At 42.9% G+C, this 27,994-nt stretch overlaps 1 long non-coding RNA gene across 1 annotated transcript in view; it reads left to right on the plus strand.

Moving 5' to 3' along the window:
• Window positions 1-24,885, plus strand: part of LOC113484348 — a 46,598-nt gene extending 21,713 nt beyond the window's left edge. The window contains exon 2 of the long non-coding RNA XR_003399208.1: window positions 23,904-24,885. This is a non-coding gene — a long non-coding RNA (uncharacterized LOC113484348). The remainder of the gene's footprint in view (window positions 1-23,903) is intronic.
• Window positions 24,886-27,994: the final 3,109 nt, after the last annotated feature.

The raw sequence follows: 27,994 nt of genomic DNA on the forward strand, positions 1-27,994 counted from the left end.
GGCGACTGAAGATGTGACTGTGTTTAAACCCCTCCAATTTAAACACAGTTATCCAGGAAACCATGACCAGGAGATGACTAGTCCCCGACGTGAGGTTTAACTCAGTAACAATTTGTTGGCCGACTTGTACGTTATTGTTTTATTGTCTGTACCATGGAGCACTTACCTCTTAATATGCATGATAATAAAAATCCCACAGAAGTTTAAATTAGAGTAAGGCTCAGGGATCAGGCTTAGCTGTGATCTGGGGTCATTGACTCTCATATCAAATCATGTCACCTTTATTAATAACTGAACCACTGACCCTGAAACTCAAGCAGCTTTCCACTGATTTCCTAAAAGCTGTAGTTTTTATTCTGTCAGCTACAAACTCTTAAGGGGCAGTATGATTCCCACCAGCTGAGGATTTGAACCTGTCCTCCTCACTGCTTCTCAGCTTTTCTGCTTTAAGCTGGTTCTTGGCTTTTTCCACTTTGCCGTCTTCCTCCCCAAATGTTGTCGCGTAGTCAGGGCCATACAACTAACATTGTGTGAGGCCAAGCGAGGGCGAGAGCTGAGCAGAGCTCCTGCCTGCCCAGGGGTGTGGGATGCTCAGTGAGGGGCTGTGCATTACACCCAGACCTTTAAAAGGCATGAAGGCAGCATTCCCCCTATCTCTTTTGGCTTTTTTTTTGAAGAGGTGATCTTTTTCTTCTCTTCTAGAGAGCTGACCTTTCTAAATTGGTGTGATTGCTGTCCGTATTCATAGCAGGGGGCACAGAGATGGACCCATTATTTCACTGTATTGTCCCATGTACCTGACTCCCTTTCATCCCTCCCCCAAAATCTCTCCAGAGTTGCTAGAAGTGGAGAGTGGTTTAATTTTCTGTTGTCTTGCCAAGTTAGAATGGGATTAAATGCTCTCAAGGTCTCTGGACTATCACTTTACCCAAAACATCCATCCCAAGCATTCAAAGAGGCATAGAGACTCTGCATAGCTATTTATTTTAAATGCCTGATTAAAATTTCATGAAAACAGGAAGTCAGGGGAAAAGAATAGATTGCAAGAACGACGAAATCCAGGGCTTTGTCATTTTTAGCTCAACAACACACAACAATGAAGAAAAAACCCCAACACCCAGCACGTTCAATTGTAAGTAAGGGATATTTTCACAATCGTACTGAGGCCACTAATAGCATATTTTGTCATTGACAGGGGAGTTCATGAACTAAGAATGAGACTGATTTTTTTGCTTAACTTATTATTACACAATTTTGATTCTGTTTATAAATTGTCACCTTAAGATAACCTAAAGCTGCTGTACTTAAACCCCACAAACATTAAGATATCTTTTTATACTCTGTTATTTTTTTTCTATCTCGGCAGCAATAAATAGTGCAATACCACATCCTTAACAATGCTGCAGCTCTTCTGTCCTGGTATCTTTCTGGCTTTTCCATTCTTAAGCACATCTAATCATACAAATAAACTGGGGGGTGGGACACCCAACAAAAGACTGGGTTTTTTTTAAATATCTATCACATGCAAAGGATCTTGATGGTTTGTCTGTCTTCTAGTATGTAGCTTCTGTCCTTCTTTTACAAGGAAATTTCCTCTTTGCTAAAAACATGAAACAGAAGCAACGTATAGACAGGCTGCATTATGAAAGGATTTAGAGCCTGTGGAAGTCTTCTTGCCTTTTTAGACTTTGGGTAGCAGAACCTCCATTGACAGTCTTCAAATGCCCCTCCAGCCATTTTCCTTTGTCACCTTGACTACCTGTAGGTAGTTGTGGGGCACTTATGAAACGGCAGTGTCCCAATCTGTGCTTCTGCACCAATCCCATCAAAAATAGACGGATGCTAAAATTCTGTATTAGCCTCTTGCTGCAAAGACAGCTATATGTAGGGATCTCAGCTAGGGCATCCGTTGGCTCTGGATATGGTATAATTACGATAGCTTAATGACAAATAAGTTTTCAGTCCCCAGTGTCAAATTAATCCTGTCAGTATATACGTCACCGTGACTGCATTGCTCAGTGTACCCTTACAATATGCATAATGCCACGTCTCCTTGCTTCTGCCTCACATCATGTGGTCCTCTTGGTGCAGAAGCTGTTCAGCCACTTAAAGAGCTGTAACACTATCGGGGAAAGAAGAAAAAAAATCTAGTACGATATACTGGAATGAATATAATCAGCCTAAAACTTTGGAATTCTTCCTTTATACATCATTCTTGCTGCAAACAGTCACAGCCTTGTGGAATCCTCTATTATTTCAGGTGTAAAAATCATACTGAAATTTGATAGGAATTATTGCTAGAGTTAGTTAATTGGCTAGATATGTCTATATGTGAGGAGAGGTAGCAGGGAGCCCACAAATGACCTTTTCCCTTGTTAGATCGGTCTCTGGCCAGCTGGACATTTGGTATCCTGAGGTGAAGAGTCTTTTAAATTACAGTTTCATGGCTTCACCACTTTACAGGACTGCAAGTTCCCCATGTTAATTCATTGTATTGAAAGGAGGAAAAAAAAATCAGCTGCTGCAGAATGTCCCTTACGCTTTAAGAAAGCAAGGCAGTAATCGCTGGGAGACTTTGCAAAGCAAAATACTGTGTGGCTCGGTCCACGCCTGCACACTCTAGTCGTCCCCACTCCGTGCCAACATGTCACAGGTGCACACCACAAGGGACAATGCAGCAAATGTAATTGGGAGGCAGGTGGTGGTAGCTTGGACTCCGTAACACATTCATCCCAAGGTGCACTTGTGCATCTGTTAGAAAGTGAAATCTTTTTTTTTTTTTTTTTTTTTTTTTTTTTTTTTTTTTTTTTCTTATTCAGTTGGTTTAAGAGAGATTTGAGCCATAGAAAAACATTTCCCATCTCCTAAATACAACAGGGAGAAAGTTACCCAAGGTCCTCGGAGACCGGGAGGTGGCAGCTGCTGAGCTCAGGGAAAAAGTGAGGGGTTGTGAGTTTACATAGAAATGGGTCAAGTGTTTTTAAGAAACTTGACAGGGCTTTTTCCTCCTTTGCTATCGCTGTAATATCAGTGCAAGCTTTTCCTTTTTAGATATCAGCCGTTTGTAATCGCATTAGCATGGCGTGCTCTGGCTGGGCTGTTCACTCACACGTGCTCAACCTTCCCTGCATCTTTCCAAGAGCCAGAGCCTCTCCTCTAATCATTATGGGAACCTTATTTTCGCTCTGAGTCCCAACAAGCAGTGTTTATTCCCTCTCTACAACAATGGAAGGGCCCCAAAAGCTTGTACTCTTATAGGGAGCCTGAAAGCAAATCTTCCAGAGCTGAACTGCAGCGATCTCTGGGGTGGAGTGTAACAGCTATAGCACAGCGTACAAAATCCCTCTATAGGAGAGATATTAGTGCCAATTCTGGGCAAAACTATGGGGAATGGGATTCAAATGAGCACACATGCAATGTTGCTGACGGACGAAAATGAACAGCACAGTACTGCAAAAACGCACGTAGGTTTTAGTAGCCTTTGGTGGACAAAATCCTGCTTTTATATGAAGGATATGTAAACAAGACAAACAACATAAAAAAACCCATATCACACGTTTTGAATGCCAAATGCTTCCTAATCCCTAGGAGGGGATTCTCCCTGGCTGTTTCAGTTCCTAACTCCACTACTCAACTCTCCTTTTAATCTGGAGCTGGGTCCTGCCGTGATCCACAGCTATTTGAGTGATTTGCATGTGAAGCTGCTGGGAGGGTCCCTTTGCTCCTCTCCCAAGGTCTGCTCTAGCCTCTCCCAGCAGTTCGCAGACTTTGTCCTCCCTCCCTCCCGCATTTCAGCGCGACTCCTTGGCTCGCAGCATGGCCAGGTTAACTCAAAAGTGTACGGTTTTGATAACCCGCGGCAAATGTTTTCTGTCTCCCAGAAGAGTGCTGCGTTGGAAAACAATTTGCAGAAGACAGAATCAGAGATCTGGTTTCATTTTTGGTGCAGCTACTACAGTTTCTAGCTGTAAACCCTTATCAGTGAGGTCCTTGTATAGCTGCTCATCAGCAGAGATCCTGCAGGCAAACGCGGTATTATTGCTTCATCCCATGTGGCTTTTTTTATCAGTGCTGTTCTGACTTCTAAACCTTCTGGAGACACTGTAATTGGGTACTTCGAGTGGCTTGGCTTCTTTTACAGCACAAGTTAAGTTTTTAGACTGGGCCCTGGAAATAAAATAATGTAAAATAAAATAAAGTAAAAAGAAAAAAAAGATGAACTGAAAAAAAGAAAGTATGTATCGGTAGTTAGAAGAAAAGAAATAAAATTCCTAATAAATAAATTCTACTTTTATTTCTTAGCGTGATCTAGGATAGCTGATGGAGATTGACACTCTGACTCACATGAATGTTTTAAACGTGTAAAGAATCCTTTATAAATTCAGCTCTGTTTGCTATGATACACTTTCCAAATTAGGATACTGTGGAGCAGATTGTGAAATGATGATTTACATGACTTGAGGATTTTGCTCCCCGTGATTAAACACAATAGCACTTCCTTTGGTTCCCTTTAGAATGCATTTAAAAAAAAATGTATTTAAATGTATAAATGTATTTAAAATACAGGGTGTTTCAACAAGAGTAAAAATATCAGGCAAAAAGTGCATTATGGAGTGCTGTGTAATGTACAGATAAGCATCTCCAGAATTGCAGCATTCTAAAGGTGGAAATAAATGTTAAAATTACAACTAAAAAACCAGTCAATATGCCATTTTTTTTTTCTGTCAGAAAAGTGAAAACATGGAGTTTTGTTGGCTCGTTCTTCTTTTTGCAAAGGATTTAGTGTTGAGCTTTTACCTAGCTACATGATATACTGCAGTAAAATGCACAGAAATGTGGAATTAGATATGAGTTGTAACATAGAGTAAATTTTATGTTGAGAAATGTAGAGCGTGCCAAACGGCTAGCTACACGGACAAAAGACTAACATGAATAGGTTAGAGAATTATTAGCCTCTAATAATAGATGATATACTATATGTCAAGTAATGACTACTTACTATCCTGCATTTATCTGTTACACGATGTCCTCTTTAATTACCTATCCTGCCACCATGGAGGCCAGCAGCTGGTGTAAGAAACACTGCAAAGCTCTTGCCTTCTTCCCTCATAAAATGGAAATGTACTCCCAATCTGGGGCCTTGTAGTTGTTAGACATGGGTTTCCCAGGAAAAAAACAAAAAAACCCCCAAAACTAAAACCAACAACAACAAAAAAAAACCTAACCAAACATCCAAAACACATCTTTTTGGGGCAGTAGTTTTTAAGGAAGGTTAGGTTACTGAAATCCTTTTCAACATGCTTTGAGCTGGTGGAGAGCAAAACTCCACCAATTGACCCTGCCTGTGGCTCTTCCCTTCAGATTTTAGTTCCTTCTGCTGCTTGTCTAGGTGAGGAGTGGATAAAAATAGATTGTTAGATGAAGCTGTTGCTTTTAATTATATTCATAACGAGCACTCACCATTCTTAATTCAATAGTGCAGTATAACAGGGGGGAGGGCAGGGTTTTTTAACCTCGTTTCTTAAGGAAATGAGGCACATAGCATCCCACCACTCACCCACCTGGACCTAGTCCTCTCCTAACAATGTGTGAGAACCTTGCAGGTGGGGTTGATAGGGGAAGGACAACTCAAACATTACAAAGCCCTCGCAAAAATCAGAGTGCAAGAGCAAGCTCCATGTTGGTATCTGCACCAGAGACCAGGTAAATTCAGTTTTCATCCATGTTGATGGCAGCCCGTGGCCAGTTGTATTCCCTGACTGATGGGGAAGAGCAGGATCAAAGGAGTTAGGCATCAGGTTGGCTGCTAGAGCTGGGCTTTGGGACATGCAGCACAGGGTATAACCCGAGGAAATCAGTTCTCCTACCTACAATTTGTTTTCTGGTAGAAGCATAAATTCTGTGAACCTCATTTTGCACTAATTTTCCCCAGCATAATGTTAGTGTAGGCAGCCTCCTCACTTTGGTGACATCAAGGCAGAATGAGGAGCTAGTTTGCTTTCTGGGAGCAGGACAAACCTCAGCTGAAAGTTTGCTGCCATGCTTTTGGACCTGCTGTGCCCCCAAAAGAGCAGCTCTCCTTCCTGCTCCCCTCCCTACTGCTCTCGGACTTGGCAGTGCATTAATAAAAAAATGTAAGTTTTATGGGACAAAGTAAATAAGGCAATTCATATATCATTCCTAAGACACGCAGAAAGGAGGTAGAGAAAAATAACCATCCAATATTTTATATGAGGATATTTCCATGAGTCAGCTCATTTTCAGGTTTCTGGGTTTCCAGCTGCAAGCTCTGCTGTGTTGGCTTATCTTCTACTTGAGGCCTGGCATGTGCCAGAAGTAGCTTATAATTGGCTGTGTTTCCCCTTTGTAAATGGTAATAATAGAGCCTTTATCAGCGGAGAATAGCTAAAAATTTGGATGTCTTTAATTTCATCACAACTTGTAATTTTTTTCAGGCCTAATATTACACGAATAGATCTCAGAGCTCCTTGTTCTGGTTGCAGAGCTGACAGCAGAGGGGATGATTTTTGTAGGTGGGATATTGAACTGCCCTTCAAATGTTCCCTAGGCGGTGGCCATAGAGCTGAATTTATCCTTTAACCCTTATGGCATGGGTTTCATTAACCCTCAGGCTTATGGAAAGTTGCAGTTGTTGCTGCTTGGCTTGGCTGAGAGAGGCTGATGCATTTCTTGTGGCAGCCCTGGTGTTTATTGCAGAGCAAAAATGCAAGGTATTTTCAATGTATTTTAATTCATTTGAGGTTTTCAATGAACTCACCTCAGCCTTCTACACTCCTCCTGAGATTGCTTCCTGTGGATTTCAAAATGACTAAATTTAACTGGGGGGGGAAAAAAGCACAGCTCATTCAATATGATTTCTAAAGACAACTATGCAGACTTTATATTAAATGAATTTTAAATTTGTACGTGGTAGAAGAATTTGGTTGATCACAGGCATAGGAAGGATGTTGCAAGATTTATTTGGCCAGTCACAACTTGAATTTTGAATAAATTCTCTCAAGCTGTTAAAAAAAAAAGTATGAAAATACATCACTTGAAGCATTCAAATCACAAATATGTTTGAGGGGAATGGCAATCTGCGCATAGATGTCCTGCAAATAGAAAAGATTTCACGTGTGTTTAATATATTCTTTTTGGGGAATTAATTGTCCACCAGCACTGACAAGCATGGGGGATGGAGGAGTGGAATGGGAGCGATTTGCAGTTCTTAGTGGGAATTAGTGGCATGACTATATTATAACAATCATAATTAAGCTTTGTACTTGAACAGTGCCTTTCCTTGGGGAATCTCAAGGCACTCTGTCAAATTTATGGGGAAATCCCAGGGAAATAAGTGATTTCCCTACAGATCTGCAAAGATTCAGTGGCAGAGCTGCGAGCAGACCCCAGGTCTCCAGGCTCTTGGATGCTGGCTCTAGCTCGCAGCAGGAGCTGCCTTATTCCTCTGTCACAGCCTGGGCAGGACTTGGGGGGCTCTGAGCTTGTGGGTGCCACGGGGCACAGCCCTGCTGTTGGCCACGGTGGGTGCAGACAGGTTCTGGGAGCAGTGGGGGTGCCTCCCCCTCGTATGGGTCTGCAATGCAGCCTGTAAGGGCTGCGATGGGGGGAGCAGGGACGCGGGCTGGGGGCGGTGGGAAGGTGCAGGCAGAGACAGGCAGCTCACAACAGAAGGCCCTTTCAGCAGTAGCCTGAGCTTAAATGAGCTGAAAATAACAGTGGGAAAATGCACCTAGTCATTGTATAACCGTAGGGAAGTCCTGACTCCTCCAGGCCTCAGTTTACCCATTGATACAGTTAATACGATGGCACTGCAGGAGGACTTGTGGAGATGGATTCTTTTATAGCAAAGAGAATTAAATATTGGAGAATCTTATCTAGGGAAGTGGTGCATTCGCCATCATTTGAAGTTTTTCATCAAGGCTTAAGTCCTTACCAGAAAATATCTTCCACTTTATCTCAAAATTTGGGTTTGTGCAAGAATTACACAGGGAAATTATTTGTCAAGAAGGAGGAATTGATGAGATGATCATGAGGATCTGTTCTGTTTAAAATCCCCAGGGTTAAAAATCTGTGTAATTTAATGTTTGTAATATGCTTTGAGATCTTCAGAGGCAAGGTCCCTTTGGACTCAATAGGATGAATTAGCCTCCTCGAGTAAACTGATTTGAACTTTGCACGTAAGACAAGGAACATGTTTCATTATGGGTCAGTTTGTTCCCTTGGCTGGTTTCACCAGTTTGTGCAGCCTGGTGAAAAAATGAACAGATTCACTTGACTCCATAGACAGAGCAGAATCGGTAGGAAGTTTTTCACCTAAGTGCCTGCAGAGGATGACAAAGTGTTTAAAAGACAACTGGACTTATATTATTGAGCACATTTAAAGTAAGCAGTAAAACCTTAAACATTGATTTGGTGTTTTACTGGAACCAATAGAGAGATTTAAAAATAGTGGTTACACGCTGAAAAGCACAGCTCCAGTGAAAATCCCCATATTTGCACTGAATAAATCCTCTCCCTCCTGGAAACAAGCGGAGCATGGAGGGGAGCAGAGTTATCAGCCTCTGTTGTTAGGTCCAGGCTGTGTGTTTGGCTTGATGACAGGCAAAAGGATGGTTTTGGGTGAGTGTGAAGGAGCCTGTCAAGAATCAGTGGGCAATGATCCTCTGGATGGGAGCACAGTATTTTAGAGGGAGCTGAGCTGTTGCTGTTGTGCAGAGAAATCCCTCCCCTCTGAGCCCGGACCAGGGGTCCCGGCGCTGGCGTGGTGAGGGGCATCGCTCTCCTGTGGCACTGCTGGCATCTCTGCAAGCCTTGGGGCAGAGGACCAAGGGTATCCCACCAGAACTGGGACAGTTGGCAATGCTCGTTCTTGTGCAGACTGTGTGAAATGCACACCATTCCCCAGAGCTTACAGGCACAGTTACAAACGAAGCAAAGATGGCAGGAATGACATTCCCTTGCTAATTATAGTGTGGTCCCATCTGTATATTTGGTGTTATGTCACCAGCTCCAGCCTGCTTTTTTCTAGCAGGGAAATACTGCTGTAGGTCGAAGCTCAGCACAAAAGGCTCCAGACCTCTAGTAATGTTATATTTACTTGTTTAATGGGGCGAAACAGCCACCACTCTGTTTTTAAGGGCTATTGGTTGGAAATCTGAGAGTGTGTTGGCTAAGGTGCTTTTTGGGTAACTCAGCAGTCCATATTTAAAAAGCACTCGGGTGTGGATAAACATGAGTACAGTAGCTGCACATTTCATTGAACCCTGTTGGCTCCATTGGCGACTTGTGCATGGCAGGGAGGCTGTGAGCCCAGATCCGTCTGTCCTGCATGGAGAAGGCTGGAGAGCAGCCAGCTCACGGGCCATCAGTGCTCCTCTTGTCCTCAGAGGTTTTGGTGCAGTGGATAGTCTGAAAAGAGTTTGAGCTGCAGGACATGTGCATCAACCTCCAGCAATTCCCCCAAAATACATGAGAACAGAAACCACCCTTCTGGATCACCCATGGGGTGTTTCCATTCAATCCTCTTGAGGCTCTTACGAGTCCTCCTTGGAGCCCAGATACACTCCTGGGGTCCAACATCCCTGTTTCTGCTGGTGGAGTTTCCTGACTCCCACTTAGAAAATCAAGATATGTGACTGTGATTTAAGACCTTAAATATGCTCATGTAAGGTGTCATGAGTCCCTCTGGAGGACCCCATGGAGTGCTTTGGTTTTGTACATCATACTTGTGAGCTGTATTGGTAAGCCTTGTGCTAAATCATGTAGGACTGAGATTTTTAATTAGGGTAGAGATGGGAGCCTCTAAATCTCATGTGATTAGAGAGTTCTCATAACTTTTACATTTATTATATAGCCCAATTAGCATATTTCTTACCTTAATGTCTGTATTGCCCTGTTCGGTGTTGGAAATCCAAAAATAAGAGCACTTTGTTAAAACTTGAAAGCCATGAAGTAGAAGTAGACCAGAAACAGAAGTAATAATGGGCATTCCTAATTTAATTCACTGCTTCAGCTAAAAACACAGGCAAAACCAAGGATACATCATAAATAATGACAAGAAAATTAAAATCTGAAACCCCATCCACCTTATTGGTTGTAAGAGAGGTAAAAGGAGTTAAAAATGAGTTACATAAGATTTTAAGCCATCCCAAATGCAGGCTTATATGAGGAGGTGCAGAATCACCGTTCAAGGATGCATCTCTCAGGACTTGCACCTGGACCTGCCGCCTAAGCTTAAAGCCCCTCTCTGCCCGTTGGTGTAGGGATGCATCACGAGAGTGTTCAGGGGAGCTCATGTGGCAGGAGGGGAAGCAGTCATCAAATGGCTTTATGGGTGAGAAGCTGAAACATGAAGGCCGTCGTGTCTCTTAAAGTCAAGGAGAATTTGTACAAGCAGAAATAGGCTTTGGTTTCTTGTCATGCAGGAAGCCGTTGGTGGAGTAGGAATTTAACAAGTTCACAACTTAACAAGTCCCAGCCTAGTGTCTGGACTACCAGAATAGATTTTTTTCTCAAATACCCCCAAACACTCAATGCTTTTGTCAAATTTCTGTCTCTCTGTACCCAGTGTCAGCCTCAGCTTAACAATGAAGGTAGTCCCAGAAAACTTCTCACAAATAAGCAACCTATGCTCCCTGTTATGAAAGCAACCTCCTACTGTCTTGTATATTAATTCCGTGCTTGTGGGGCACTGTAGAGGTTAAATCTTCTCTGCCTGGCATGGTAATTTTCATTGCTTTCATTTTTTGGGAACTTTCTCCAAGTTTCTGAAAGGCTTAGCACAAGCTACGAAGGCTCCACCTCTTTCTTGGCCCTGTAACCCGTGAGCAGTTCAGCTGAGGCTAGGGGATTTGTGTATAATGATTTGGAAAAGTTGTGAGTATAAATAGAAAGGAATTTGAGATGTTTTTCCCCTCTGTAATTCAACACTCAATAGCTTCCCCTTCCACCCTGCACATAAGGTGCTGTACCAAAACCATGGAAAGAATTTGTGGAGCTTCAGATCAAGGAAGTTCATAAACTTGCAGGCTTTTCTCTTGCTTACTCTTTTTAAAAAGTCTGATAATATCATCTACTCTGGGGATGAGCATGGCCAGAGGACCTTACAGATTTTCACCAGATCCTCTCACCAGGAGTATTTGCCCCAGGACAGGGGCAGTCCGGGCAGCCCTCTGACCTCCACTTACACACAGTGAGGCTGGAATAAATGTTCAACCTGAGCTTTTTCCTCCTTTCTCTTCTTGGTAGCAATTGCTGCTGAGAGAACATGTTCAGCCTGCTCTAAGCTCCAGCCTCAGCCTTCCTTCACCTTCCACATCTCGCCAGTGTGTGAGGGCATGGCATCAGGTTGCAGCACATCTCGGGCCAAGCTCTGTGCTGACGTGCCCATCAGCCCGGGGTCAAGCCCCAGGACAGGCATCCTGAGCTCAGAGGTTGCCGTTGCATCTGGCAGCAGTGCTTGGAGCTGGGGAGCCCCTGGCTTGGGTAGCTCAGTAGTGACAGGCTTGCTTCGAAGTGTCCCTCAGGTTCCTTTTTTCTCCATAGTCATCTTTGTCTTAATTTCTCCTGTGCTTTAAACCCTGCACACAAATATAACGTAAACCTTAAAAAGTCTCACTTATTCTAACAGAAATGTCAGCTCTTAGCAGTATTGGTGCAAATGCTTCATAGTCCCTGTGATTTCAGCACAGTGATGGGTCTCAGTTCTGCACTTCATCCCCAAAGCCTGATTTAAAACCCCTTGTTCGATTCTGTAGTTACACTGACTCAGACGCAGACGAAGGGCGATCACAGCGTATATTCGTGTCCGTTCATTGCCAGGTATTTGATGTATGGTTTCATTTCTGAGTCTTGACTTCATTCTGCACCGTGCTATTTGGGCATGCAGGTTTACGAATCAGGCCCTGGCAATATTATTTAAAGAACCCTCAGTGCTTTCAGTAAAAACCTGAGTAAGTATTTGTTATATTTAGAGGCAATTCTGCTTATTGTCTCTTCATACCAGTAAGCTTTTCACTGACCTAGATTTCGCTATTCCATTTTCCATTTGCTGTCCCACGTTACATTTGCATGGAAGCAAAGTCTTTTGTCTTTTAGTGTTCTCTTGCACTTGCTATTTTGTCCACCAGCCAAAATCACACTCACTGGCCTATGATAGTGTGAACAGCTTCGCTGGCAATGATCATATCACTGAGAATCCTGGCTTCAAACTAGAAGTAAAAAGCTATTGTAGGTGAATCTTTAGGCTGAAGAGACCTGGAGGACTAGCCAGCAGCAGAAGAGCATGCAAAGAGGAAAGGTTTCTGTGTTTTCCAGCAGTAGCAATTTATAGAAAGAAAAGAAACATGGGACGGAGTCAGAAACTCCTCTTCCCGGATGTATATTGCAACTACTACTAAAGACACAAAACTACATCTCAGTTTTAATTCTGCTCTGGGTTTTAACATGTCATTAAAGAGATACCTGTATTGACAGGAAGAGTTGTAATGCTTTTGGGGAGTTGTTATTATTGTATTACATGATGATGGTGTTTATTGCGGTAGTGCCTTAGGGCTGAATTTACAAACATTGTGGACGGATTACATGGGTATTATGCTGCGCATAAACATTTTGCTGTGTGTTCATGTTGAAATCCTGTGAACTGGACAATGTAAACAAATTAACATTATCAGGGAAAACCTGTCTTTTAAGTCAACTTTCTCTGCAGACTATACTTGGCTAAAGGACACTTGCTGTAACTCTCACATCTCGCGCGTCTCTACCGTGTTCAGAAATGTTTTTACTAGCATATGTTAACCAAAACCTCTTCCTTTTTGGGAAAAAAAAAAAAAAAAAAAAAAGAAAAAAGAAAAAAAAAAAAAAGCAGGCATGTTTAAAAATGCATTTGATCCGACTAGCTAGTGTATTTTTAAACACGACTGTGTTATGTTTAACAGCGTGTTAGCATATGTCAATGAACTCGTTTCCGCAGAGTGCTGACAGAAGTGCCCCCACGGCTGCCGGCCCCAAGGGGCTGCGGAGCTCGGCCGAGTCAGCAGAAGGGAGCGTGTGCCCACACCTCCGGCCTGCCGAAATTCCGCCCCGACTGCTCACCGGCAGTATTAGGATGCTGGACTTTGCGCTGACGCAATGGATGTGAAGGCACGACTACTGCCTGCGGGCTGGGGTAACCACCCGTGGCAGGGGGGGACCACCAGGGCTCATCTGTCAGCACCCCAAAGGATGTCTCCTCTGAGCATGCAGCGGGCTGAGAGGCTTTCACTGCACACAGCGCCCTTCCAGACAGAATAAATAGAGACTTTTTCTCACACTGTCATGAGATCGCACTCCTTCCCTGTGCCAGATATAGATGAGATGGAGGAGAAAAGCCGCACGTGCGCATAGCCCCTCTATCTCCATTGTGCCCAGCCCGGGCGGTGGAGGATGGCTGTGTGCGCCCGGTGTACTTTGTGTGCTGAGTTTTGTCTGTGGCTGTACAGGCTGCTCACCTCTCCTGCTCCAGTCCATGCTGGGCAGTGCAGAAGGAACATTTTAATCCGTTGTAGGAAGCAGCAGTGAGCTTTTTGTTTGGGAGGCTGGCACAGGATCCTGGATAAAACCCTGGATGTGTGTGAACTAACTAATCTTTTCCTGGCAGGACCTTCTTCTGCATCCCGGTCATGAAATTATGTGTGATGAGAAGTAAGCGGAGTGGGAAGCGCACAGCTTGGGTCTCTGCAGCAGTGTGCTGCGGGGATGCACGCTACGTTCCCACGAGGATGTGTGAGGTGTTTGGCGGGGGCTCATCTGTTACTGTGTGCATGGAGGGTGTGGGAATGGTAAGTGTGTGGACATGGAAAAGGCAGAGGAGGTGGATCAGGTGGGAGGGAGGTGGAGAGGTTTCTGCTGGTAGTGCAAGAGCCGTGCTGTGTGTTATTGGTGAGCGCCAAGGAGGAGGTGCTGGAGGAATGGGAAGCTGCGTACCTTCTCTGAATTCATGCTGGTGGAGAGACTCCTGGGCATTTACCCTGGGAATTTCTGCTGCAGTGGTTCATGTAGCCACCTCCAGACTAGTCCTGGCAGGGCTGGTGTCCCTTGTCCTGCTGCTTCCTCGGGCAGTGTGTGTCCCCATGCCCTGCCGCTGCAGGCTGCGTGGCACACCCGTGTCCCAGCCAGACCCCGGGTGTGGGAGCAGCCCCCGGGCAGACAGACCCACCTTTGCTCCTCTTCTTCATCTGGGGAATTTGGGAAATCTGCATGTTCTGGGTCATGGTTAGTAAATGCATGAATGATTCCCACATGTTCTGGTACAGTGTTAACAGGATCAGTAGAAATACCTAGCATAGACAGCGACCAAAAATAGGTCCCTTGTCCTGCCAGCGTCTTGCACATGTCCCTAACTTTCCTGCCCTGGGCAGGAACTCCTGGCACCCTGCAGGGCAGGAGAGTTTTTCCATTCACTTCAGCGGGTGCGGGATTTCATTCTACATTATAGACGGAGAGATTTTAAAGGGACTGACCACTGCGTACAGTCAAGCTCTTTGCAGGGTCAAAGTGCTTTATATTTTTAGCATTGACACGATGATCATGAGGGAAAAGTGTATGTTTTTTCCTCTGCCTGGACAGCATGGCCAGACGTGCTGCTCTGCCTATAGCTGCTCAGGGTCAAGTTGTTACAGGCCCTGGACCATTTCTTTCGGGTGCTGCACCTTCCTGCCACACAGCTTGGATGCCATAATTGGTCTTGTGAAGCTGACCCATGCCGGCCGAAACACGTTTTTGGAAGTGGGGTTTTATAAATAGACTGTGTGGACAAAGGGTGTCTGCTCCCGAGCGATTATGGGGCCAGGGATTGGAGCTTGGGGCAGGGGAGGGAGCCCAACAGCTCCTGGTGAACCGGCACATCCCTCTTTGCAAAACAGCGACCGCGGTGTCGGCGGAGCCTGTGGCGAGCCCTCAGCAAAGGGAAGGACGGAGAGGCCACGACCTGGGGTGTGGGCGCTCAGCTGTTTTCTCCCTGTGAGACTGGCTCACAGACTTTTCCTCATGCAAACCCTGACAGATCCCATCTAAATGAGTAGTTGGAAATGATGGGCTCCCTCCCTGGTTTGGGCTGGGGCTGAATTTCACTTACTGGGCTCAGACAGTAAGCTTTGCTACTGAATATAATTAAGAGCATCAGAACCTGGCGCTGTGGGATCTAGCCCAGCCCTGGTAGTCAGGGTGATTGACATTGGATCCTTTGATTTCTCCAGAGGTGTCATAATATTTAAAACTTATTATTAATTACAAGTGTATTAATCTCTGAATAGTATTAACAATATTTCAAAATATTATAATTTTTATCCTATCCAACCCACTGGGGAAGAAAAAAATAATAGTTTTGGATGAACTGAACAACTTTATAGACAGTGTGCTTTATAACCAGATGGATTTTCCCTAGTTAGTTCCATTTCTATCTAATATTGGCGGAAGATTAAAGATCCTGAATCAATGGCTGTAAAAGCTCACATTAAAAATTTGCAGTAAATGAGAAGAGGAAAATTTCATTAGAGGCATAAATTGTAGCAACTGGAATGCATGCAACTTATTTTTAGTATTCTACTGACAGTCACCCTTGAAAGTCTTTTTTTTCCTCCAAATGTTTTCTTTTCTCAGATTAAAATAAAAAAAAAAGAAAAAGAAAATGACCTCTAATAATTTGAAATATAGAACTAATTACAGTAAGGAGTGATCCTGATCCCACTGAAGTCAACTGCAGCATTCTTTATGACATTGCAGGATAGTGCCTCTATTAAGAAATAATAAGGAAATGAGATACTTTAAAGAGAGGGGTTTAAAATGAACTGGCTCTGTTGGCCTCTTTTGTAAAAATACCTTAGAGCCACTTTTATCAAGTCAAAAGGTTCATTGAAAAGAGAGAAATTAAAAGATGCTGCTTGTGGAGCCTGGCAAAACATGAAGTTCGCAATAAATATCTCTCCAATCCAATTATAACATTCAAATCAAGGAGAAAAAAATTATGAAATATAATGAAAGCTTTCTTTCTACTGGAAAAGTCTACTTGGAGGTGTCCAGACCTAAGGGAATTTCCAAGTCAGCATTATAGTGAGGAAAAAATGTAATGTAAATGAGAGTGAAATAATCAAATTTTTCTGGTGGAAATAAGTACAGTTGTTTGATGTAATTTTGACACACAGCATAATTTCAGCATCAACACTGAAGTTTAAAGGATCAGTGTGTCTTCATGAGATTTCTATATAGAAAAGCCATTCAACGGGAAAATCTAAATCAGACTTTGGTATGCACATTGGGCCCCTCTACGATAGAAAGCCTTGTATTATATTAGTTGCAAATAGAAAAATAGAGATGACCCTTTTCCAGTAATTTCTAGGCACCCTTTCCACTTGAAAATCCAGCATGATTATGGTATATAAATCACAAGAAATGCAATGTGTGAATGTCTTCATGCTCACAAAAATCAAACTTTATTTTATGCCTCTAACACCAGATCAGCCATTTAAAGATGCACACCGTTTTCGACAGCGCGTTACACTGGGCTCATGTCATCATGTTTATTGCAGATATAATTTTTAATATCATGGGGATATATTCCAAACAATTAAAACAATTACAGCAGGGCATGTCTTTGGCATTTTACTCAATCTTGTAGCCTATATGAAATATATTTGTAATTTTGGGTTCATTTCCAAATGGAGACAGATTCACACACCCTCACAGCCAAACTCAGCACAAGAACCAACAATTAAGTGAAGCCTGAGATCCAGTCCAAAGGAGGCATATACTCAATTTAATTTTTAAATAGCTTAATTAATAGTTTCAGTTAAAGGAAAGAAGTGAAAATGGGTCAAACTATGTAAACATTGGTTAGAAAAACACACTGTCCAGCCAAAGCATTGTAGAAGTGCTTTTAAGAAGAATGGCCTTTAAATTTAATTTAAACATGGTTTTCTAACTTAGGTAAAAGCTCAGTTCAGACAAGGCCCAAGCTACTTCTTATGCCACAAAGAATTACCGAGGTATGCTGAGAGTTTATTTAGTCTTTTCTTGTTCCAAGGCTGTGTTTCACTCTGCAGTCATCATTTTCTCCTTGCTGTCAGCATGTTGTTACCTCTCGGCAGCTCAGAATTCACCGAGAGTCTCAACGTGTTTTGAAGCCGAGTTTAATCGCCAATGGGACCTGTACGAATGCTACAAAACATTGTTCACAAATATTTACTGGAATTTTGAAATGAATTGGGGTAGACTGCTATTGCACTCTTAGTGTTTGCTTTCTGCAAACATTCAGGTTCAAGTTCTTATTGACATGGCTGTGATGGATGGGATCCCTTACATAAGTCTCAAGGCCAGGAGGGTGCTGTTGTGCTGAAGCAATTAGGGATTAGAAGCAATACCACGTGCTTTATCTGACCAGTCATCACTAACTAGCAGCCCTCAAATAATAGGAAGAAACACTTACTGATTTGTTGGTCGTTCCTGAATTCTCAAGGGGCAAAATGATAAAGCATAAAATAACATAAAATTTCTCTCTCTGGTCCGGAGAACATCTGTGTACAGAGAAAGGGACTTCACTCTAAAAATATTTTTTGCAGAATTTTCCTTTGATTCTTAAATCTCAGCTTAAATGAAACAAAGGTATAAGAATGAAAGTATGAGAATGTTGTTTTTAAAGGGTTCTTTATTATACAGTAGCATTTATGTGACTCTATATATTTGTAGTTTGAGGTTTCTGTTTAATGAGGACAGTGAGTTCTTTGCAGATTTGCTGATTTACAGTTAGCTTCCAGCATCTTAACTTTTTAGTTGGAACAGCTGAAGGATTTTCATTTGTTTCGTGTTTTGTTTGATTTCATCTGATTAAGTTAATAAAAAGTGAAAGGTGGAAGAATGAAGAAAAAGTATAGGTGATAAATAGCAAGACTGCCTCGGGTTTGGCATTACGGTGCATTGTTTTAGGAAGCTGTTCCTGACATCGCCTTCATCATCACCTGTTACTGGTATGATAAACTTTGGGAGTTTAAGCCTAAATTTTGGCCATGTTGTATCCCATGAAAATGTTCCCCAAATTCTCCTGTTGCACCTCAGTGTGTGCAGAGCAAGTCATGCAGCATATGTTGGCAACATCTGAAGGTATCACTCCTCTATGCCAGGCTTCCCCTTGGGAGCGTGGTTAGGTTTTGGGGAGCAAATCCACCATCAGCAGCTTTTTAAGGAGTTCATGGTTGGCAACTGAGGCTGCTAGTTGGTTTGGCCTTCCTGATCTGAACACTTTTGCTTCCACTGCAAAGGACAGCATATGTACAGTGGAACGAAAAACCAGCTGGTTCTTCTTACCACCTGCAGAACACCTGCAGGAGTAGGGAAACTTATCAAGATCTTCGTAATGAACAATGTTTTTTAGTGATCATGTTAAAACTGCAAAACCGCAATGGGACACAACATCCTTTTCATGGGAAACAAACAAACAAATATTTTGAGTTGAAGAACAGCCCAGATGAGCTGGCCTTCTCCAGCTTGTCCGTAAAGTTAAAAGGGTTCTCTGCTAGGCAGAGGAAAGATGTAGGAGAGAATGTTATAAATGGCAGTTGGGCAATTAATGTTAACCATCAATATCAGAATGGCTTAGATTGCATGATTAACTAGTAAGAGTTTTGAGCTGGCTGGTAATTTTAGATTAAATAGCCAGGCAGCCAGTGACTTGAATATTGATGAATATCCTGTGTTTTATTAATATGCATTCTCTATAAATTAGAGGCTTAGTACACAAAGAAGAAACCTAATGGTCTTGCTATTTTTCATTGCCACAGGTAGAGCTGAATAATTCATAGCAATTAATTTATTTCACTGATTTAGCCTTTTGGGGCGGGGGGGGAATTTGAGCACAAGTAGTCTGCAGGTAATTTTTTTCACGTTTATTTATTATAAATATCTCACCAAACACATGACAAGACTAATTCTCAGTTGCAGAGAATTTTTTGTATTCTTAAATTAGAGAAATTGGGGGGAACTTGGGCAGAACTGCAAGCAGCCCACCAGTGATTACAAGAACCTGAATGTATTTTAAATTGAAAAAAAAAAAGCACAGCTAATTGCAAATACAGTTAGGATGAGACTCATGTTGATCGTATTGATTGGTGTGATACCAGTTACACTGCGTGTTTCTGTTCCCCATTTGATTGATTGTAATTCTTTAGGACCAAGATTTTCTTACAAATATTTTTCTGTGTGCGGAATTTTGTATCTGTATTTAGTTGCTAATGCAGATAAAATGGAAAAGGTGAAATGCTGACCCTTTTGAAACCAAGGGGAGTTTTACCATGGAAGACTTTGGAAGGTTTGGGATGCTACCTACTAATGGAAACATTCCTGAAAATATTTTCTGTGCAAATAATGACATGTCCAACACAAATGACAATTTGTATTTGTGCAATGCTTCAGAGTATCCAAATATAGACTTTTTTTTTTTTTTTTTTAATGTAGGGGTGAGATGGTACAGCTTTAAGTACAAGTTAAATGTTGTAGCACAAAGATCATTTACCAGTCCTACAGCTCAGGGTGGCTGCAGCCCTCTTTCAGTGTCACGCAGTCATATCCAGAGCAGGTAATATCCAGAAACACATGAGGAGGAGGAGTACTGCCTCTCCCTTTTTCTGGTTCTTACAACACACTGCACAGCAGTGAGAGTTGCATAGCGTGCAATAAATCATTGCCTCATTATGCTCCTTCTGTAGGTTTGTTTAGGGCACCTACTGTAGTACCAGCTTCAGAGGATTAGTTGTTCTTCCCAGAAATTCCTTTCGGATATAGACTTCTGATTTGATTTGCAGAAAAAAAAAAAGAACCTCCATGTCTTATTTTTAAAATAATTTTTTAGTGTACATAATTTATATTACAGAACTGCCTAAGAAAATAATTCAAGCAATATCTGGAGATTATTTTAATTTATAGGTGGATGATTTTGTCAAGAGAAGGCAAGAGGTTAAAGAAAATTTTAATGTTTTTGTGACTTGTCAACATGAAATATTAGCAAATGAAACACAGGGTCTTCCTCCCTTCCTTTCTTCCTTCCTCCCTTCTTGCTTGCCTTCTTTCCTTCCTTCTCCCCTTCTTTCTTTCCTTCCTTCTCCCCTTCTTTCTTTCCTTCCTTCTCCCCTTCTTTCTTTCCTTCCTTCTCCCCTTCTTTCTTTCCTTCCTTCTCCCCTTCTTTCTTTCCTTCCTTCTCCCCTTCTTTCTTTCCTTCCTTCTCCCCTTCTTTCTTTCCTTCCTTCTCCCCTTCTTTCTTTCCTTCCTTCTCCCCTTCTTTCTTTCCTTCCTTCTCCCCTTCTTTCTTTCCTTCCTTCTCCCCTTCTTTCTTTCCTTCCTTCTCCCCTTCTTTCTTTCCTTCCTTCTCCCCTTCTTTCTTTCCTTCCTTCTCCCCTTCTTTCTTTTTTGTGTACACAGAAGCTGCTGATCCCTTACCATACTAGATTATGCTGAATTGTTTTCAACTGTAAAAGAAGCCTAAGTACCTCATTAAAAAATATTGTGAGGTCCTCATTCACTTTTTCTCTATGTCTTTAGCCAGCCCTAGTCTACAGCTGGTGCAGAAGGCCACCAGTCTGATTGATAGAATAAGGATTTTTGACATTTGGTTTTGATTTAAGTAGACAAATCCTCTTAAGAAAAGGTGTTCATTAGTTGTCCTAATTTACTAATGAGGAGCGGTATTCAGTATTGCTGATTTTGATAAAACAGTATTTATTTAGCATTGCACCAAGCAAATGCTGGAATAACCTAGATTGTACCTGCAATTAATTTGAACGGCTAGAGCTGAGACTTTGGAGAGCAGGTGGGTACACTGCAACACGGCTGGGTTTTGCTGCAGTGTGACAATGTGATCTAGGATCTGATCCAGCCTCTTTGGAAATCAATGGAAATTCTACCCTTGACTTTACTGGGCTTTAGATCCCGCTCCAGTTGTGCCAGAGTGGTAATGAAATGACTTCAACTTAGGGGAAGAATTTTCTGGCTTAACAGATTCAGTGCTTTGTGTTGATAGGTTTCTTTTACAAGGGGTCCTGACTTCGAGTCTGAATAGCTTTCACACGTGCCTTGCTCTGATCCTCCCTCCTAGTCACAGTTCCTTGAAATGCCATAAATTTCTGTTTTGTGACCACTGTCAGACATCACAGCTGACCAGTGAAATTTCCTAGATGATTATGATGTGAAACTCAAAATCATTGTAAGCTTGCTCAAAATGTGACCTGCCTTCACACGAAAGCTCCCTGAGCTTTCTGAACCTTTCAGCAAAACTGGATGTGTTCAAAGCCATAACGAAACACAAAACTATGTCAGTTTTGTGTAATTTGAGGTTTCATTGTACATACTTCTGTATCATTGTATCTCAGAGTCCTGGATGTAATTCTTATTTGATCCTAAACTCTTACAAAGAACCTAGGAATAGAAGATGTGCTGAGGTCAGGACCAGAAAAGATTTTTTCCGACACCCACTGCAACCTGAGTCCCCCATAAACATTTAGGACTCAGCGAGAATTGCACCCAACTCTTTTTGATGGAAGTACAGTGGTGACCTTCTAGATTGATTAAAGATGTGACATTGATTGACTTTGAAGGGAGCCACATCCACCCTTCTTCTGCCAAAAAGGCAGTGGCTGCAATGTGAAGCCTCAAGAATGGGGCATTGCTCTTCCAAGTACATGGAAGACATCCAAGGGTAACGGGATAATGCAGATAATGGGATAGGGTTTCTCCCCTCCTCTCCCTCAAATACCATATAGTAAGATTTTAGGTATCCAGACTCAGGCCTTAGGAGACCTTCCCCTGATAGCTATTTAGAAGAAGAAATAGCTAAGGTCATGAGCTCTTCTTATAGGTTATATAGGACATTCAGTGGTTGAGAATGTCACCTGGTAATGGTGACTCTGCAGGGACCTTTAATGGCGATGGGGGCTGATGCTGTGAGGAGGGGCGTGAACAGCACAGTAGAACGGGCAGTGTGGTGGAGGGAAGAGCTTTATTCCTCTGGCAAACCCACCCCTGATGATTTTACACAGTCACTTTGAGGTGTCTCGTTTGAGAGATGTTAAAATGACCCAATTTTCGAAAGATACACAGTATCTTAGCAATATCTGGTCTCTTTAAGGCACCTTGAGTTGGCACTGAGAAATATTGGCCTCCCAAATTACCACTTTTGAAAATCTAGGCCACTGAACCTGATATGAACTATCAGAAACCAGAGACAAGGGAGCATTTATGTTGGGGAATGCATAGGGGCTTGAAAACTACAAATCAAAATAATTCACCCTTTTATGTGTAAATCTCCTTCTCTTTGATACACGAATTGAAAAGCTGTCTGGTTTCCTTGTAGTTTCCGTAAGCAAGCAGCATGTGACTGTACCCTCTAGAATGCTATTTAAGCGTTATTTAAAGTGCAGACCTGTTAAGGTCAAGCAAGCTCATCTGTATGCTAAAACTGAACCCACCAAACCTTACACCTAAAACCAGCAAGCAAGGAGGTCTCAAGTTCTGCAGTTCCCTCGTGACAAGGGTACAGCGTGACAAATGGTGAAAGCACCAAAAGATCCAAGTCCTTTTTCAGGGATAACAATAAAATCAGAGACAGAAAGACACCGAGTCCTGGCGCAGGTGTCTGCTGTTCCAAGGCAGTCTTTCTCAGATACGACACCTCCAGCCCATTGCTAAGGGATGCGGACGGGAGCTGCAAACTGGCAGGAACAGCATCAGCAAATTTAGATCCTGTGTGGTGCATTTCTGAGCTAGTAGCAAGACTGAAGAGTCACTGCAAGAAGCCCACGTGGAAGGGATTACTGAATTTACCATGAGCATACTGAAAAGAAACTTTTCAATGCAGACATAGAAAGCGTGATGTGTTTTGCTCATGTTCCAGAGTCAGTTTCCTCTGTCTGAGCACCGTAATCCAGATCCTGTCGAAGTCAATAGCTGTCTTGCCTTTCAGAAGGATTATGCCCCTAAATAGCTGCTTTAGGAAGTGTACTTTGCTTGGTGATAACACAAAGCAGAGAGTGGATGATTAACACCAATTAGGATTATTTACGAGAACCTAGAAAACAATAGGTCCATAAATCATTGTCTTATCAATTGTAGTTCCTCCCGAGTAATTTAGTCATCACTGGGCAAACTGTGTGTTTCACTGTTCATTAAGTAGAGATCTGCCTGATGTTAGCTGAAGTTTGGGGAAATGTTGAAGGTACAAGATGACCTAGTAAAATAGCAGTGTTACAAAAAACGTCTGGTGATTTTCAACAGTTTGTCCCCAGGTATGTTTAGTGAATTTAAGGTGACTGACAGTAGCCTTGTTTCTCTTGAGTTGAGCTTGAGCTCTGTCTACACTAGTGTCTCAGATTGGAGCCTGGAGTGGTTTTGCAGTAATCCCCTTGTTGTCTCCTTTTGTTGGGCACTAGTCCAGCTGCGGGGCGGCTTCGGTGCACAGATTCCTTCCAGAAGAGACCCAGTGGGGAGCTCTCTCCAAAAGCAAGCCAGGGCTTGGTGGTACATTCAGCTCTGATCCAAGGGGTCAACCACACCACCAGAAAGTCCTTCAGGGTGTATGTAACCCTGCTTTGCAAGAGGAAGGCTGTCAAACTGCCCAGAGCTCCCCTGCCATCTCGAAATGGTGTTTGTGCTACAGAGAGGGTCAAATGTTTCATGTGACACCCTTTTTGCTGGTGACAGGCAGCTCTTGTGACTGCTGCTCCTCTTCCTTCCACCAAGACTTCTCCTGGTTCATTATCCCTTCTGTTTATTAACTGCCCCATCTTCTATAGCTGTTCCTCCTTGCTGCTGTCCTTTTTACTTCTACTTTTATCACTTTTTGTGATCCCTTTTCCAATTTCCAACCTTAGTCTCCCAGAAGACCTGGAGTGGTGACATCTGGATGCAGAGGAGATCACACTGCTTATAAATCTGCACCATGAGGAGGCCAAAAGTTTCTTCAGCAGCAGGAGGTAAGCCAGGACTGCTGGTGGGTGTAAGGAATGGAGAGCAATGCCACATGAATTTGAGAAGATGGAAGCGGCATTCTTGAGGATGGAGACTTTGGGGCAGTATCGTGGTCCTGTACAGAAAGCTTGAAGAGATCTTCAGGTGGGAACACACCAGTCAGCCAGCTGCTTATTTGGTTTAGTCCATGGACCTCTGAGGTTTGCACACCAGAGACTGAAAACTCTTGACTTAACCTAAATTTCCTCTTTATGGACTTCTGATGTGATAGGAATGGCACAAAAAAAAAAAAAAAAAAAAAAAAAAAAAAAATCAATATATCTGCTTTGCCATAACTTTTTCAACCTGCTAACTTTCCCAGGACTACTTTCTGCTCAAATTACTGGAACTTAATTACATGAGTCTTAATTTCAGTTGCTTGGCCAGCTTTAAAAACATATATTCAAATTTGAACCACAAGGGCAGAATTTTGGGAGCCTCTTTGTCTTCTCACTTTGTATTAGTTTAAATGAAGAAACTGTGCCTGTGAATCTCTGCTTTATTACACCTATTCCAAGCCAGTCTCACTTCTGGAGAGACTTCCCAGACACTCAGTAGTTTAAGGGGGAGCACAAACTACCCCTTATGATATAGATTATGTTTCTGAAACTGTGCAAACAATAGATATTTGTCTCCTGCTTATTAATTTTCTTGTAAATAAAATGTATTGAAACCAGAAATGGAGTAACCCTGACTTTACACCAGATAAGAATTTGTATTGACATTTGACATAGAAATGTTGTATTATCTGTACATTTCTCGAGTAGATCTTGCAATGTTTAATTGCAACAAAAAAAAAAAAAAGGGGGGAGGGAAAAGTAAAGGAGGGGTGTGGAGGAGAGAGAATCTGAAAGGACACAGATGGGGAATGGTGGAGTTGGAGGATAGCACTGGCTATCAAAGCGTTATCTGAGAATTCCTATGATTAGGATTTATTAACTTTCTGACCTCACCATTTCATTATAATTTGCTGCTTAGGTGATAAGTAATAAATGGCCTCCAAATTTTATTGCATTTGCTCACTTTCTTTAACAGATTTTACATCAGTTTGTTCCCCTCCATAAGATCTTATTTCTGTGTCATGGTTTAACCCCAGTAGGCAACTAAGCCCCACACAGCCACTTGCTCACTCCCCTCTGGTGGGATGGGGGAGAAAATTGGAGAAGTAAAAGTGAGAAAACTTGTGGGTTGAGATAAAGACAGTTTAATAAGTAAAGCAAAAGCCACACATGCAAGCAAAGCAAAAGAAGAAATTCATTCACGACTTCCCATGCTCAGCCATCCCCAGGACAGCAGGGCTCCGTCCCGTGTTAGGGTGACTTGGGCAGACAAACGCCATCGCTCTGACCGTCCCCCCTTCCCCTCCTTCCCCCAGCTGTCTGTGCTGAGCAGGACGCCCTGGGGGCTGGGACACCCCTGGGGGCAGCTGGGGTCGCCTGTCCTTGCTGTGTCCCCTCCCGACTTCTTGTGCGCCCCCGGCCTCCTCGCTGCTGGGGTGGGGTGAGGAGCAGAAAGGGCCCCGACTCTGTGTAAGCGCTGCTCAGCAGTGACTGAAACATCCCTGAATTATCAACAGTGTTTTCAGCACAAATCCAAAACAGTCCCGTAGTAGCTGCTACAAAAAACCTTAACTCTATCCCATCCAAAACTAGCACATTCTGTTAAGGCCTGAAGACTTTATGTTTCTGCCAGGGTTGATTTGTTCTTCTGGTTTATCAGTGTTGTTATTTAGCTAGCAAGCGTCCCACAGCAATTCATCGAGTAATACTTCCATCTGTCACATTGGGGTGATCAAGAATACATTGCAGCTGATGTGCAATCACTGATGTATATCTGGAGTTGGGCATGCACCTCCAACTCAGCAGATAAAAAACTGTCCAAAGAGCCAACAAAAGAGGGCTTTTTTTAAACACCCCAACCCGCTAGTGGATTATCCTTAATGTGTTGGCAGCATGCCCCTTCCTTCCGCTGCAGGAATGCTAGCCTGGCTCTGCAGCCCTGCCTTTTTGTGTTACAGCGTGCAGAAGAAATAAAGTGCAAGACTGATTTTTAATAGTTCGTGGCATTTTTTTTTCCTCTGCCACCCAAATCAGCTTATTTGCCTCCAAAGAGGCAAGTGTAGTGAGCAGCACCTCTCTTTGGGGAGTGAACTTGCCTCATCAGTGTGGCTGTGCAGGAGAGTGTTCCTTGTAGGAGCTGGCTGTTGTTTCTAGGAGCTCAGTGACATACCTTCAAGGGCTGAGGGTTCAGCTTCTTCTGTGTGAGAGAGGAGAGGAAATGACCTTCACCCAGCTGAGCAAGGAACAACAGGAAACCCTCACAGTCTGAAGCTCCTGCCATTTCCCACTCCCTAGAATCCGGCACTCAGGGACCATTTTGATGAACTGTCAGGGGGTTTGTCAGGGTTTAGCTGCTACAAATATATTAGCAACGTATGTTGATGATTCATGGCAAAATGGTGTACGCTGATTTAAGTGATGGACTAGTCATTCTGTAATGGATTTGAGAATTCCCAATCAGATTGTACTCAGTTTTATCAAGCAGGAAGCTGGCAGGCTGTGTTTTAATCAACTGATAGCATCGCTTGGCAATTGGCATCCAGCTAGTGAACAGAGTATTTCTCAAAGACCAGCTCGCTAAGTTGCAAACAGCAACATCCACTCAGATCTTTCAGATTTACCTCCTATTTGTTCTGTTTAGCCTGTTTCTTTCCCAAATGAAACTTTCAGCTGGAAGTGCAGAAAGATGCAGCACATCAGATCTTCTGCTGCTTTTTCACCAATGTTGGAGGGAGACTGGATGAGGCAGAAGACATTCGCTCCATCGTCCAGGAATCTATGTTGAAACAACCTCCTGGATATAACACGCAATCCCAGAACCATGCAAATTCAGGGATTTGATGCTGGTGCAAGGTTTTGAGCATTCACATTGCATAAGTGCGCTAAATCTATAACGTGAGGCCACACCAGGTGAGACGTGGCCCTTTCCCCTTTGAGTCAGGCTATTTCATGACCCATTATCTACTTTATCACCAAAGACATACCTTGTGTTCTGACCTGTGCCAATAGACATTGACGATAGTTTCCTTTCCTGATAAAATTCAACAGCCTCTTCATTACTTCTGTGAAAGACCAGCTCCCCTTGAGCATCTTCACAGCGCAAACCCTCAGGTGCCATAGCTACCTTAAATAATTTCCTACTCGGGATTTTTGTTCTATCACAGTTATTGAGCTGTGCAGCCATCTACACCCATGTAGCTGTAGTCAAGCACAGATTCAAACCTGGGGAGCTCGTTTGTTGTGCCTAGCTCCTGTATAGTAGTTACTGTGCTTAGCAACCCACCTCCAATATAAATATATCTGCTACTCTGAAGAGCAGGCTTTGAAAAGCACCAGAAGGGATCACTCCCCCATACGGATTTTTTCCAACATTGCAGAGCTGTTAGGACTTTAAGAGGAAAATTCACTTAAGCTTCCCAACCAGAGAGGTCAAGATTTCACTCCAGACTGACGAAGCTTTGGTGCAACTTGCTGCAATGGGTGATGAACCCCCATTTAAAAATGGGTTCTGTCTGAACTGCTTTTGAGCCATGCGGGCATGGAAGCAGACAGAGCGGTTACCCATGCAGCTGGCTGGAGGGAGCCATCCATGATGCCTTTGCCTGTCGGTCCCATGGCAGTGCATTGGGGAATGGCTCACTGGGCTGCTAGCCAAACTGGATAATCCTGTTGGTTTAAGACGGGTCAAACATTTGAGGCCCTCAGAAGAGGCTGGTGATTGAAAGGATGTAAAATAATCATGCTCCCAAAAAGTAATACAAATAAAAGTGAGGTATAAGGAACAGAGAGGAGTGATTCATCGGGAAACTGAACTCTTGAAATTGTGTTGCAAGTCCTGCATGAGGAAGGAGGTGTATGTAAGTATGTAAGGGACAGATCCTGGTTTGTCCAGATGA

This window comes from Athene cunicularia (assembly GCF_003259725.1).
Source record: "Athene cunicularia isolate RWA chromosome 11 unlocalized genomic scaffold, athCun1 chr11_part1, whole genome shotgun sequence".
NCBI classification, from domain to species: domain Eukaryota; kingdom Metazoa; phylum Chordata; class Aves; order Strigiformes; family Strigidae; genus Athene; species Athene cunicularia.